We start from the raw sequence: 13254 nt of genomic DNA, 5'->3' as shown, positions 1-13254 counted from the left end.
TGGCTTTCCCACATCCACTGGGCTATATGTTATGGGAGGACTGGGGGAGGGAACAGCAGCACCACCTCCTCCTTCTTCTCTGGCCATTTTATGAATGGCTGAAACCTCTCATATCAAAATTGCAATAATTTTAGGCCAACCAAAACCACATTTCTAGTTGAATACATGACCTGTCTGAAAGAATTTCCATAGCTCTCCATAAGTGTGGCATTTCAGTTAGGATGACTGAGAGTGTGACAGTTGGGTCAAATCTGTGAAGGTTGCACCAGATAAATGGTGCTTCAGTACTCCAGCTACACGACCCCTCTAAGTGGTTGTCACTTATAATGAGCATGCAGACCTCCATGATTTTTGTTTAATAATTGCAATTCCTTCACATTATGGCCCTAATACCAAAGTAAGAGTTCTACCTGAAAACATTTTCAGTTTAACAAAGTGTTTATGTTGTATTACCTTTCTGCAGAGAGACCAAAAGCCCTTCAGTACATCGAGTCAAAGTTAGAAATGGAGAAATACAGAAGCAGGAAACTAAAGCTGAGAGATGTCCTGGAAATCACACCAGAAAGTCTAAAGAACTGCCCTCCTCAGACAACAGGAGATTTACCTTGGCATTTCCTCAGGAAGCTCATGGCTCTGAATGGGATGGCAAGAAGCACAAGCCTTGAGCACAGGGCACCCACTGATCAAACACTAACTATGGACAAAGAAGAGCTGGATATTCCTGAAGATTTTTCTTTTCTCAGTGACACAGACACCAGTGATTCCCTGCACCCCCTTGATGTTCTCTGTGCCATTCTGCTTTCCTCAGACAGTTTCCTACAGCAGGAGATCCTGTCCAAAATGTCCATGTGCCAGTTTGCCCTCCCTCTGCTGCTACCTGCCCTCGACACCCCCAAGTGCACCCTACTGCTGTGGGCCATGAGGGACATGGTGAGGAAGTGGAGGCCGCACTCCCTGGCAGAGAGCAGAGGGTTCAGAGAGGAGAGCCTGGTGCTCACGTCAATGCCAACCATTTCCTTTGTGCGGATGGGGAGCTGCAGCTTCTCCAAGTCCCACCTCCTCAATGAGGTTCTCAGCCCCTCCCAGCAGCACCACAATTTCTTTGTCCACTGGGACATGGAGTCTGGGAACGTCCCACGGGCAATCGCAGATGGGCTGGTTGAGATTTCCTGGTATTTCCCTGGTGGGATGGGGAATTCAGATCTTTTCCCAGAACCTGTCGCGGTTACAAATCTGCTTGGAGATATTGAGTCGCATTGGGTGCAGTTTAGCTTTTTAACAGAGATCTCCTCAGCAGTGTTCATAGTTACTGAGAGCATCAGTGAGATAGAATATGCGCTGTTATCATCTCTGCAGGGATCAGCCACTAAATACTGCTTCACTTCAATAATCAGGCTGGGAAAGCCAAGGAAACGCTGGAATTCCTGAAAAAGTTAGCCTCGATGCTGAAACTGAACAAGTCACATGTGCTGTGGAAAGGAGGTACCACAAATAAGGCACAATTTGTAAAAGTTCTGCAGTCTGCAATAGCAGCCATAATGAAATCTTCTCCCAAGAGAGTGAGTATAGAAGCCATGGCTGAGACAGCACGTCAATTAGGCATCCAGGTAGATGAGGATAACAAGGAATGTCAGACCCCAAACACATATGCAAAGGAAATCACTGCACAAATCAAAGATGTGGCAAAGTACAAGAGGGAAAAGCTGAGACTCCAAGGGGAGACATGGAGAAACTTGGCTGAAGTGGAAAAAGAGCTGTGCAGAATGAGAAAGCAAGGAGACACCCCACTTGAGAAATATAAATCTCAGCTGAAAAAGAAATTAATGGATTTACATGCTCAGCAGAATAAACATGACCTTACTGATGGTTTGATTACATTTATTACTGGAATAAGACTACTACCTCCCATGGAGAAACATTACTTCCTGAAATGGATGAAGTTTGGCCTGGATCACATTACTAGGGAGAATCTTTCTAAACTATGGGATCAATATAAAGAGAAATGCAAAAAACTCAAAAGATGACCCCAAAATGTTTGCAGAGTTAGACAAATTAATCTCTGCCAGTTCCTTAGGAGTGCAGCATTTCATGTGTGAGTTGGGGCAGTTTTATGAAGCGGAATGCTCAATGGTTAAAGAAGGTAAAATGGCAGAAAGCCAAAGGCAATTCACCCATCTCCCAGGCATAGCAGCTGATCTCATGCTGGAAGGGTTTCCCATGGAGATCATTGATGGAGACGTTTCCAACATCTCACTGCAGTGGGTAACAGATGTTCTGAGTCAGCTTCATGCCAAGCTGGGGGGAAGGTCCAAAATCCTGGTTCTGACGGTGCTGGGAGTACAGAGCACTGGGAAATCCACCCTCCTCAACACCATGTTCGGCCTGCAGTTTGCAGTGAGCAGTGGCCGATGTACACGAGGAGCCTTCACATTACTCATTAAAGTGGCAGAGAACTTTCAGCAGGAACTGGGCTGTGATTTCATCCTGGTGATAGACACAGAAGGCTTGAAAGCCCCCGAACTGGCCAAGCTGGAGGATAGTTATCAACATGACAATGAGCTGGCCAACCTAGTGATTGGACTGAGTGACATAACGATTTTTAACATGGCCATGGAGAATGCCACTGAAATGAAAGATGTTCTGCAAATTGTGGTCCATGCATTTCTCAGAATGGAGAAAATCGGGAAAAAAACCAACTGCCAGTTTGTGCATCAGAACGTCAGTGATGTGTCTGCACATGAACAAAACATGAGGGACAGGAAACACCTCCTGGAACAGTTGAATGAAATGACCAAAGCTGCAGCCAACATGGAAAAGAAATGCAAAGAGATGAACTTTTCTGATATTATGGATTATGATCTGGAAAAACACAATTGGTACATTCCTGCTCTGTGGCACGGAATCCCCCCCATGGCTCCAGTGAATTTGGGATACAGTCAAAAGGTTTATGAATTAAAGAAATATTTGTTTGAATTTCTGAAAGATTGTTCAAAAGAGAGAACTCCCAATGACATTCCCCAATTTCTTGCATGGGTGAGGAGCCTGTGGAATGCTGTAAAACATGAGAACTTCATTTTCAGCTTTAGAAACAGCCTTGTTGCTGAAGCCTATAACCAGCTGTCTGTGAAGTATGCAGAGTGGGAATGGGGTTTTCGGAAGGAGATACATTTCTGGGTATCTGAAAAGGAAACTTTCATCCAAAATCAGCCACCAGATAAACTAGACACTAATGTTTCAATCAGACTAAAGAGTGAGGCACAGGAAAAACTGAGGCAAGAAGCAGAGAAGATTTTGAATCATTTACAACAGTATTTTGAAAGTGGAACAGCAAATCTGCACCTGATAGAAAAGTACAAAGAAGATTTTAGAAGAAGTGCCAATAGTCTCAGGAATGAACTGGAGAGTTATTCATTCAGCAAGTGGCAAGAAGCGATTCATATTAAAAAAGGCCAACACAAAACAGATGCTATGCTGTCAAAGTACAAGAGAAAAATTGAAGAGAAAGTGGATGGGCTTCTGAACCATTGCAGGAAAAGCAACTGCAAATTAAATAATGATGAACTGGAGAAGAAATTTGAGAACATGTGGACAGAAACATTGTCAGAATTATCACTTATTCCTTTATAGCGATGCAACATATTTGAAGATGTGGAGTTCCAGCTGAGAAGAGACCTAGCAGACAGGGGCAGTGCAGTCTGGAAGATGTTACAGGATGCCAAAAGCTTGTGTGCTTATTAAACAAAAAATTTCAAAATGAAAAAGGAATACTGAGACTTAAAAGTGTTCAGAGGTTACAAACTATAAATATCAGGTGTGAAAGAATTCTTGACACAGGAATGCTGGCATAAAACAGAGGCTTTAGCTAAATCTTTAATAGAAGAGTGCAATAGTTACACTGATGGAAAAGTAAATGGCAAAGCAGATTATGATGAAACTTATTGCAGAGAGTTGTTGCGGATGATTAACGAGTGGCTTCAGCAGGCTGATGTTCAAAACCTTCACACCACCGCCTGCTTTGCAGTTGACCTGAAGCTTCACATTTTGGGGGATGAAGCTCGTGCATTTCAGACGATGCATGAAGAATTCATTAAAGAAAATGATCCTCTGCAGCGTCTGGGGAAACTGAAACCTCAGTATCTCTCCACGTTCAAAGCTCTGTACTTAGAGAAGATGAGTGTCAGGACAGGGCCTGGAATTTCTGTGATCAGTGTCTGAGACCTGCCCTGGTGGACTATGTGAACAAGAGACTTGGGACAGAAATCGTGGATGACATTCTCAGCAGTGAACGGTCTGTTGAGTACAGCACCCGGAGATTTTTCCAATTCTTTGTTCTGAAGCAGCTGTTGGAAGAAAATGACTTTAACAATTATGTGCAATACACAAGGAATTATGTAGATTTTATCAAAACCTGGATACAGAGACACTTGTTAATGCTCTACAAAGAGAAGGCGAGTTTGGGAGATTTGGAGAAAAGGATTTTCTCCCCAATAATTAATAAATTCAGCCATGTTCTGAAATACTCCAAAGGTGAGAGGACTAAGACAGTCTCTGCCTTTTTAGACAATTTGTGTGAAAAGCTGCAGCAGGATCTAGTCATTCCCAGGGATAGCTTAGAAGTGATACTGTTTAAAAACACAGCAAGTGCAGACCAATTTTCAGCTTTTATAGAACAGTTTATTCCTGATCTGGAAAAACAAATTTTATCCACTTTTGAAAATCTGGAAATTCAGTCAAAACTCTCAAAACTTGCAGTGAAGCCCCAAGATGAAATCTTCAAGCGAGTGTTTGGCTGTGGGAAGCAGTGTCCGTTCTGTAAAGTCCCGTGTGAAGCAGGAGCTCCTGCGCATAACGAGCATTTTGCTTCAGTGCACCGACCTGAAGGACTAGGGACATATCGGTGGAATAAAACAAGAATACTTGTCTCTGATATATGCTCCTCTTCTGTGGATTCAAATAAAACATTCAGATGTTTGGAGACAAAAGGGGAGTTTCATCCTTATAAAGATTATGGCAAATTTTTTCCAGACTGGCTTATCCAGCCAGATCCCAGCATCACAGCTTCCGATTACTGGAAGTTTGTTTTCAAGGAATTCAATCACCAGTTTGCTGAGGAGTTTGATGCTCTCCCTGCCCATCTCCCTGATGACTGGGGTGAAATAACCAAAGAACAGGCACTGGAGAGCCTAAAGGAAGCCTTTACATTGAAATCAAAAACAGGCCGAGAAACTCTTTTGTGAATGGAAAGTTACAGAAGTTAATTTCCATTAAATGTAATGTTGATTCTCTTTTAATATCAGACACAGGTTGCAGCTTCCAAACAGATAAAGAAACAATGCTATTTCACGTTTCACATCACATCACATTTCACATCACATATTGATGTATGGCAAAATTAAAGAAGGCGGGAAAGACCCAGATGTGGAAATTCTGCACCTCTGTCTTCAGGAGCAAATCGCCAAAATCCCAATTTGTCCTCACCACTGCATTTTGCTGATACAGTGGTACCATCCAGTGACCTGCAAACCTTTCCCACATGAGTGTTCCCTCCAAGAGCCCCCGAATGCCAGCCATCCACTTCTGCTACTTAGAGGATCAATATCCTGTGCTTTTATGGCTAATCTGACACCAAACAGCCTGGCCCTGATGCTCGTCTTCTCTGGGGTAACACATGGGCGGGAAAAAGTACTTCAGAAACACCAATGAGGGAGGTTTGCAGCATAATGTAATGGGGAAGGGAGGGATGCAGCCGGCAACCCCAAAAGACCCTGAGGTTTCAAAGGGAATCCCCACAAACCCAACAGACACTGAGGCTCCATGGGAAACCCACCCCATCCCTGGGAATGGTCTTTCTCTCTGCTCTGCTCACTGCCCCGCACACATATCTCATCCAGGGTAGTAAGGCTAAGAAGCCATGGTGCATTGGCTATTTGCCCTGTGATTGCCTGCTACCCTTCTGCATGGGGGTGCTGTGGGGAGAAGCCAGGGAAGGTAGTTAGTGGTGCTAAGAAATCTGTGGTCCCAGCTGGAATGTCACATACTGCCTTTTTGGGTAATGCTTGCCTGGGTTTCCTCCCCCCTGCTCCCTCCTGTCTGTAACATCCAAGTGGATCCTTCTGGATGAAAGTGTCTATAAAGATGTGAATGAACATTTCAGTAATTCCTGTTGTAGCCAAACATGATTTTAAAATTGCTTTAAGTGAGCTGTGACAGCCAAGGCTGAGCTTCACTGCCCTGACTTTCACTGACATATAAATGCCGATGATTTGACTATTTACTGTCCTACGATTTTTGCCTGATCTCATTTGCTTGTTAGCCAGATACTGTATAAGTCCCAGTTCAGGCCAACCAGGAGCTTCATAAAATGAAATTCTAAAATGCCATGTTTGACTGACGTTGATTTATTTTGTGTATAATTATCAAGAATTTTCAAAGAAATTTAAATGAGAAATGGTTTACAGGAGTGTGAGACGAGGTTTTGAGAGAGGAGCATCCTAAGTACAATTATCTTTTCCTATTGATTTTTTGTGAATAAATGTTGTCCCAGGTAGCTGCCATAGATAAAGTTTAAAACTGATCTGTGTATATTTTTATTCTCCTTTTGAGGATAACATGGATAAAAGAGACATTAAAGTGCGCATTGTTAGACAAATAAATATGTACGTGTGCCCACAAGATATATAGCGCAGCCCTCCACATTTCTGTCTAGCCCACCTCAGTTTCCACCATGGGGAAGAGGCTGCCCCTGTGCATCCGTACTGAGCTTTGCTGGCTATTGATGAGAGAAATTTTCTCCATTTACGCTGGGGGGATGGGCGAGGAAGGGAAGTGGTGGATGCTGCCCTCTCCAAGGGATAAAAAAAAAGGCCTAGAAATGTCACTTTTTGGCCAGGCATGCGATGCCCTTACACTCCGCTTGGTGCCATTTCTCTGTCTGTCTCTCTGTCTGTAATGGGATAACTTTTAAATGCCTCATCTGATCAATTCCAAAATTTCAGGTGGTGCCCTGGGCACCAATGGCCAGAACCCTTTTGATTTGAGGGGAAATCAGTCAACTGAATATGAGGGACAAATGAAGTTCCTGGCATCCTAGTGGAGTTTAAGATGTTGGCCACCTGAATGACTCATCTCCCAGAAAAAAATAATATGGAGGAGGGATGGAAGAGGGAATGGGGATGTATAGATGGGAGAATAGGGGCATGCACACAGCCCATGGCATGGGGGGGAGAATGCGGGACCCTGGTGTGAAGGGCTCACATAACTCCTGGTGGCAGGTGTGATGCTGACAAAGCCAGGCCAGAGCCATAGGCCCATTCACTTGTGTGTGACTATCAAAGGAGTTAAATGTATTACTATATATTCAGGCCAATTCACTTGTGTGTTAATAGAGATCAAAGGAGATGTTAATTGCATTGTTTTTGCCTAACTATATCTTGTTGTTTACTATTACATTACATTTGCATTACGCATGCCTGGTAATTAAATAGACCTAAATCAAAGTGTGTGTTAACACTTGTGTGTGTTAACACTTGTGTGTAACACTTGTGTGTTAACACTTGTGTTAACAAAGTGTGTGTTAATCTGAGAGTGTATTCAGATGTTAGAACTTCATGAAATGAATGGAATGTTACTTGTATTCTTTTCATGTATCTATTCTTATTATAATGTAAAGGCAGGCAGTTATAATATGTCTAAGCTTGTAATTAAATAGCTCATTGAATGCAAATGAAGAGTGCGAAATTCAAAGCAATTGGCCATTGTGTGAGTAAGAACATGTCTCTGATTGTTGTGTGGAGAAGAAGCTATAAGTACTGATTCAAAGGAAGATCCTTTATCTCTGGACTGTTTGGATTCTAACAGGGTGGAATAACTAAACAAGAAGACGGAGATCCCCAGAGCTATTCTGGGTGGCCCTGAACTGGCAGATTACTACATCCCTGTTATCCTTTGGGGTTCACAAACTTTGACTCACCTGTTAATGTAATTTACCTGCTTTAACCTCTCAATAACACATTTATTTTTCTCAGCTAATAAACCTATAGTTAGTTCACTATAGCATTGGCTACCACTGTTGTCCTTGGTGTAAGATCCAGAGTACCAATTGATGAGGGGGAAGTGACTGGTTTCTTCGAACTGGGAGGAACCTGATGTGGTGTGATTTTTGGTTTATGTGACCATTATCACTAAGTGCAGTTTGTTTGTGTGGTGAGATGGGCTGGAGAGCTTAAGGAGACTGTCTGTAACTCCATGGTAAGACTAGTCCAGTGATCCAGGAATTTATATTTGTTGCTGGTTTGGTGAAATATAATTATAAATAGGGTGACCAGATGTCCAGTTTTTAAAGGGACAATCCCGTATTTAAGCTGTCCTGACTTTTTCTTAAAAACAGGCAAACTATCCCATATTTTCAGTCTCCCCGCATGCATCAGTACTAATGAGTCCTGCTGCTGGCCGGATCCTTGCTTGCGAGCCATCCTCCCACCAGTGCCGGGGGGGTGGGGGGGGTCCAGTGACCAATGATGGGGGTGGGGATGAAAAGCTGGTGGCAGGGATAAGATGCAGTGCGCAGGGCCAGCTGCTCCCCCTGCTGGTCTGTCAGCGCAGCCCCTGCTGCAAGCTGGCTCTCAACCAGCAGGGCCCTGCTCCCGGTCCCGTTTCTGGCCAGCCCTAGCTGTGTGCTGTGAGCTGCAGTGGCTAGAGAGTGAGGGCAAGTACCAGGCAGTGGCTGATTATAGGTCACTTCTGCTGCCCACCCATCGGCCCTTTACATGCTCCGTCTCTCACTGTCCTCTCCCTGCTTTGCCCCTTCACCCCCACAAGTCCTGCTGCTCCTCTATATCACCCCCCCACACACACACAGCAGGACACATCCCATTCCCAGCGCTGTGCGGAGAATGAGCTCCTATTCGGAATATTACACTTATCAATAGTCTGGCCGGTAGACTCCTTCCTTCCCCCACTGCCTCTGGCTGGGCCAGCACCCCGGGAAAGCCCAAGACCCTCCGGCCCGGGACACTGGCCAGGAGGAGCCGAGCCCTGCATGTGCCAAAGCCCTGTGCAATGCATGCATGGGGAAGCCGCTAAGCTCTGGACTGGGGTGGGAAACAATTTCCAGCCTGTTCCCAACCTGACCCTGCAGGCTTCACCGCAGCCCCCGGACAGGGGCTTAGTACCCTCTTTGCCCACCCCACCCCCTGCGCTGGGTCCAGCCCCCAGGGAGCGTGGGGCTGCTCTGTCCCCTAGGCACCCTCCCCTGCTGAGCGACCTCTCTGGCGGGGTTCTCTGAAGCCTCTGCAATCAGGTTACCTGGGCCCTGGTGCACAGTGCATTCTTAAGGCTTAACCCCTTCCTTCCCACGCTGTAGCCGGGGGGGACAGAAGGCATCTAGGTTATGTTGGTGGCCAGCAGAAGCATGGAGGTCTTAGCTGATTTATGATACTGTGTGGGCAGGAAGGGACAAGCTGCTTCCAGCCACGGTGGGGGGAACAAGATGAGATGAGCTCTGCAAAGACAAGGGCCAGGTCATCACTTCCCCTCTACTCCTCCCCTGTGGCTGGAAGCAGCTCCTGTCCCTTCCCTCCTGCACAGTGCCAAAAGGCTGCTGGTGGCCACATGCCACATTCTGGTATAAGCCCTGGCAGAAATGGAGGGCGGGGGGCATGTGACCCTGCGTGCCCCCATCCATGTGTTGCCTTGGTAAGATGTGGCACCAGGTACCAGGAGAGGCAGGTCTGACCCGGGGGCCCAGCCAGGTGTGGAGGGCAAAGAGCACCAGGCAGGGAAAGGGTCGAGTCCATCAGTCACACACACATACACCCATGTGAGAGAGGTGTATGGGCGTGTGTGTGTGTGACACCTCACCCTGCAGGTGTGGGAAGGTGTGTGTGGGGGGGGTGTCACATACCCCTAAATGGGAACCCTAAAGCCTTCAAGATAAGAAGGTAAATAAAAAGAATCCAACTAGGCAGTATTTCTTTTTAATGGAGGCTCAGTCAACTTGATGTTAATTTGAAGGTTTGTACTGCATAATTCTGATTGATTGCCAGTGAACTCACGAGTAATTTTACGAGGTGTTCATATCCAGCATAGGGAAATATGGTCACCCTAATTATAAAACACACCACCATGTTGGTCTCTCTGCCCTATTTTCTGACAGTCTGCCCTGAGATTGGAACTCACAGTTGTGAGCCACTCCAGACAGCATGAAATTAGGAGAACCTGGGATAGGGGGAAGGGGGCACATAGAACCCCTAGCATGGAGGGAAGTTGGGAATGGGGGGCAGACAGAGCTCCTGGACTGAGAGTGAAGGGGGGCCCTGGTTTAGAGGGAGGGAGTAATGGAGGGCACACAGAGCTCCTGGTGGGGGGAAGACTAGGGAACCCTGGTATGGAAGGAGTGAAGGAGAATGCGTGGGGGGGTAGGGGAATGGGAGCACATTCAGAACTCCTGCTATTGGGGGAGGAATGGGGGGAGTGAGGAATGGGGTACACAAAGCCCCTGGTATGGGGGGAATGGGAGTCACACAGAGCTGCTGTCATTGGAGGGGAAAACGGGGGAGGGGGTTAGTATGGGAGGAGGAGGGACTTTGGGGGGCACACAGAGCCCCTGAAATTGAGGGGCATGGGAGCGTGGCATGCAGGAAGCTTGTGGGTGGGAATGGAGGGATGTGAGGATCCTCTGGGGTGTGAAATAAGTTCACCCGACAGTAGCAACCTAGTGTGTGACCCCCTTCGACACATACACTAAACCCAGAACATAAAGTTTGCAACATCAGCCTTATCCACAGGCCTGTGTCGGGGTACTGCTATGGCAGGATGTATGAGGCTGCACAGGGTGACTGTTGAAAAAAATGAGAAAACTGAATGAGGTGATGGGGCTGGCTGCCTAGATAGGGAAAGGTACCTTGGACAGAGCAGTGCTGGGGAAGTTTTGGGGGAGCTGGGGGAGTTTTGGCCTGACCAAGTCCCAGGCTGAGGGCCTGATACAGGGCCTTGAGGAGGTATTAGGGCTGTGGAGGGGCAGCCAGGGGAGAAAGAGGCAGCAGGTCTACCCCCTTGCTGATGATGAGTGGCCAGTTCAGACTGCATTGTGGCCCTGAGGAAAGGGGCTAGGGTGAAGAACAGCAGTGGGTCACAGAGGCGAGTGGTGGGATTAGGGGTAGCCAGTTCCCTGGAGGGGCAGAACCCAGAGAGTGGGGTACCGCCAGAGGGCAGTATCCCAGGAAAGTACGCCATTGTCTGGGAGGGATGTAGGGCCTAATGTGGTGGAGCTTGGAAAAGGGCAGGTAATTGTGGGCAAGACACCACCTGCAGAGGGTGCTCCTGAGTGGCGAGAGCTAATTCCCTAGGTTGGCCAGCCTAGTATCTACCTCACAGTCTGTGTGAGAATCTAAAGAGATCCCATCCCCCAACGAAGTGTCTGTGTTATGCAGTGGATGCTTATAGTAAGTCAGACATTTCAATAAGTGTTTTGGGGAGAGCCGATGGCCGGTGTCCCTCTGGGTTTACAGGAAATTGGCAGAAGAGAAGAAGTCACATCCCTAAAGAGCGCATATCATCCCCCTCTCCTGTGACCCTTGGCACCGTCATAGGCTCTATTTGTATCCAGTCATGAACCAAGAAGAAACTGAAAGGGTTTGAGCTCAGGTTCAGACTGTCCTTCATCAGAGAGCGTGACTGGCAGGGCAAGAGCAGCTGCTTCGGGACACCGATATCTTTCTGCTCTCCCCCTGCTCCCAGGGACTTGCTCCCAGCCAGGATGCTGGTATGGCAGGGCCATGTCGCTACTGAGCTGTGACTGAGTCTACAGAATTAACAGTGGTGATCCGATTGTGTCTGGCGAAACTGAACTGAGTTTATCAGACCAGGTTCCATCCAGATTTAGGCCAATCACATCACTCCCTTTCCCCTCAGGCACAGCCTTGGATCAGTTATTAGCAATCAGGTTAAAGTCCCACTCTGGGGAGGGGAGTCATTTATTAGCCTAGTCAGTCACTAGGGTTGCCAATTGTGGTTGGATGTATTCCTGGAGGTAGCCTCCTCATGTTACATCATTTTTAATTCAAGATTAATCTTGAATTCCTGGAGACTCCAGGGCAATCCTATCAGTCACTCTGTAGCTATAAGGTGCTGACACACCTAAGAGATGTGGGGAGTGTTTGTTGCCCATATTTCTAGTCACATGCCATCATGCGGGGAGGCAGAGAGTCCTCCTTACTCTGGCAGTTTTCAATAAATGACCTGTTCTTTTATCACTCAGATTTAAACTTCTTCCCCTTTGTTATTCATCATGTGTGTTACAGTCGTACCTATTGGCCAACCAAGATCGGGGCCCCGTTGTACTGGGAACTATACAAATAGAGGGTGGTGGACAGTGCTGGTCTGAGGAGCAATTCTAAATAGACCAGACAAACACAGGGTCGGGGGAAGGGATATAACTCACAAACAGAACCATCTGGGGAGTGGGGTACATGAGTAGGACTTAGATTTGCTCTCTAGCTAACACCTATACTATACATTTTTATTGGAGGTTGTTGGGCTTCTTCACAACCAATATTATCACAAGCAGTAAGGTATAAACCCTTGTAACTGTTACAAAATCTTCCTCTCCAGTCACGCACAAGGGAGAAAGCTTGGAAGCTATACAGGGTAAAATGGATTTATTTGTGGTTTGGACCCCACTGAGAGTTCTGGAGACAGGAACACTTCTTAAGCAGTTTTCAGTTACTCCTGCAGTTTTTGGGGGACGTAGTTCAGAACTAGGTCTGTGTTTGTAGCAGGCTAGCGTGTCTGGCTTAAACCAGGCAGGGCACTGAAGTCCCAAGTTGTCAGGGAAAACGGGCTCAGAGGTAGTCTCGGCACATCAAAGGGCAGTCCCAAAGGGGGTTTCCGTGATCCAACCCCTCACACCCTCCCTCTGAGCACCACATGCTTCCCAGCTCGGGTAGACAGTGTCCAGGGGTTCGGGGTGGGTCTATACTCTGGTGACCAGCTTAAGCCGCTACCAGTCTACCCTCTGCGATGCTGCTATTTTTAGCATGATAGCTCCAGCAGAGCTAGCACGTCTGTCTCCATAAGCTGGCAAGCTTGCTCCCAGCTCCAGTGTACATGTATCCATACGGGGAGCAGCAGGGACTGAGGGGAGCTCCTGTTTCCAGATAGGGCCCAGCTCTGCTCCTAGCTCCCTATCCCAGGAGCCCCCAACTCCTGTCCTCCCCTTGTGGCTGGCTCTTGGCACCGCAACCTCATGCTGCCCCT

General features: G+C 46.9%; 1 pseudogene; it reads left to right on the top strand.

Moving 5' to 3' along the window:
• The first annotated feature begins 696 nt into the window (after positions 1 to 696).
• On the top strand, positions 697 to 4215 carry LOC140913578 (up-regulator of cell proliferation pseudogene; annotated as a pseudogene).
• Positions 4216 to 13254: the final 9039 nt, after the last annotated feature.

The sequence above is a fragment of the Lepidochelys kempii genome, chromosome 6, assembly GCF_965140285.1.
Source record: "Lepidochelys kempii isolate rLepKem1 chromosome 6, rLepKem1.hap1, whole genome shotgun sequence".
NCBI lineage: Eukaryota > Metazoa > Chordata > Testudines > Cheloniidae > Lepidochelys > Lepidochelys kempii.
The sequence above is the reverse complement of the archived record's forward strand: the minus strand, read 5'-3'. Positions and strand labels throughout refer to the sequence as shown.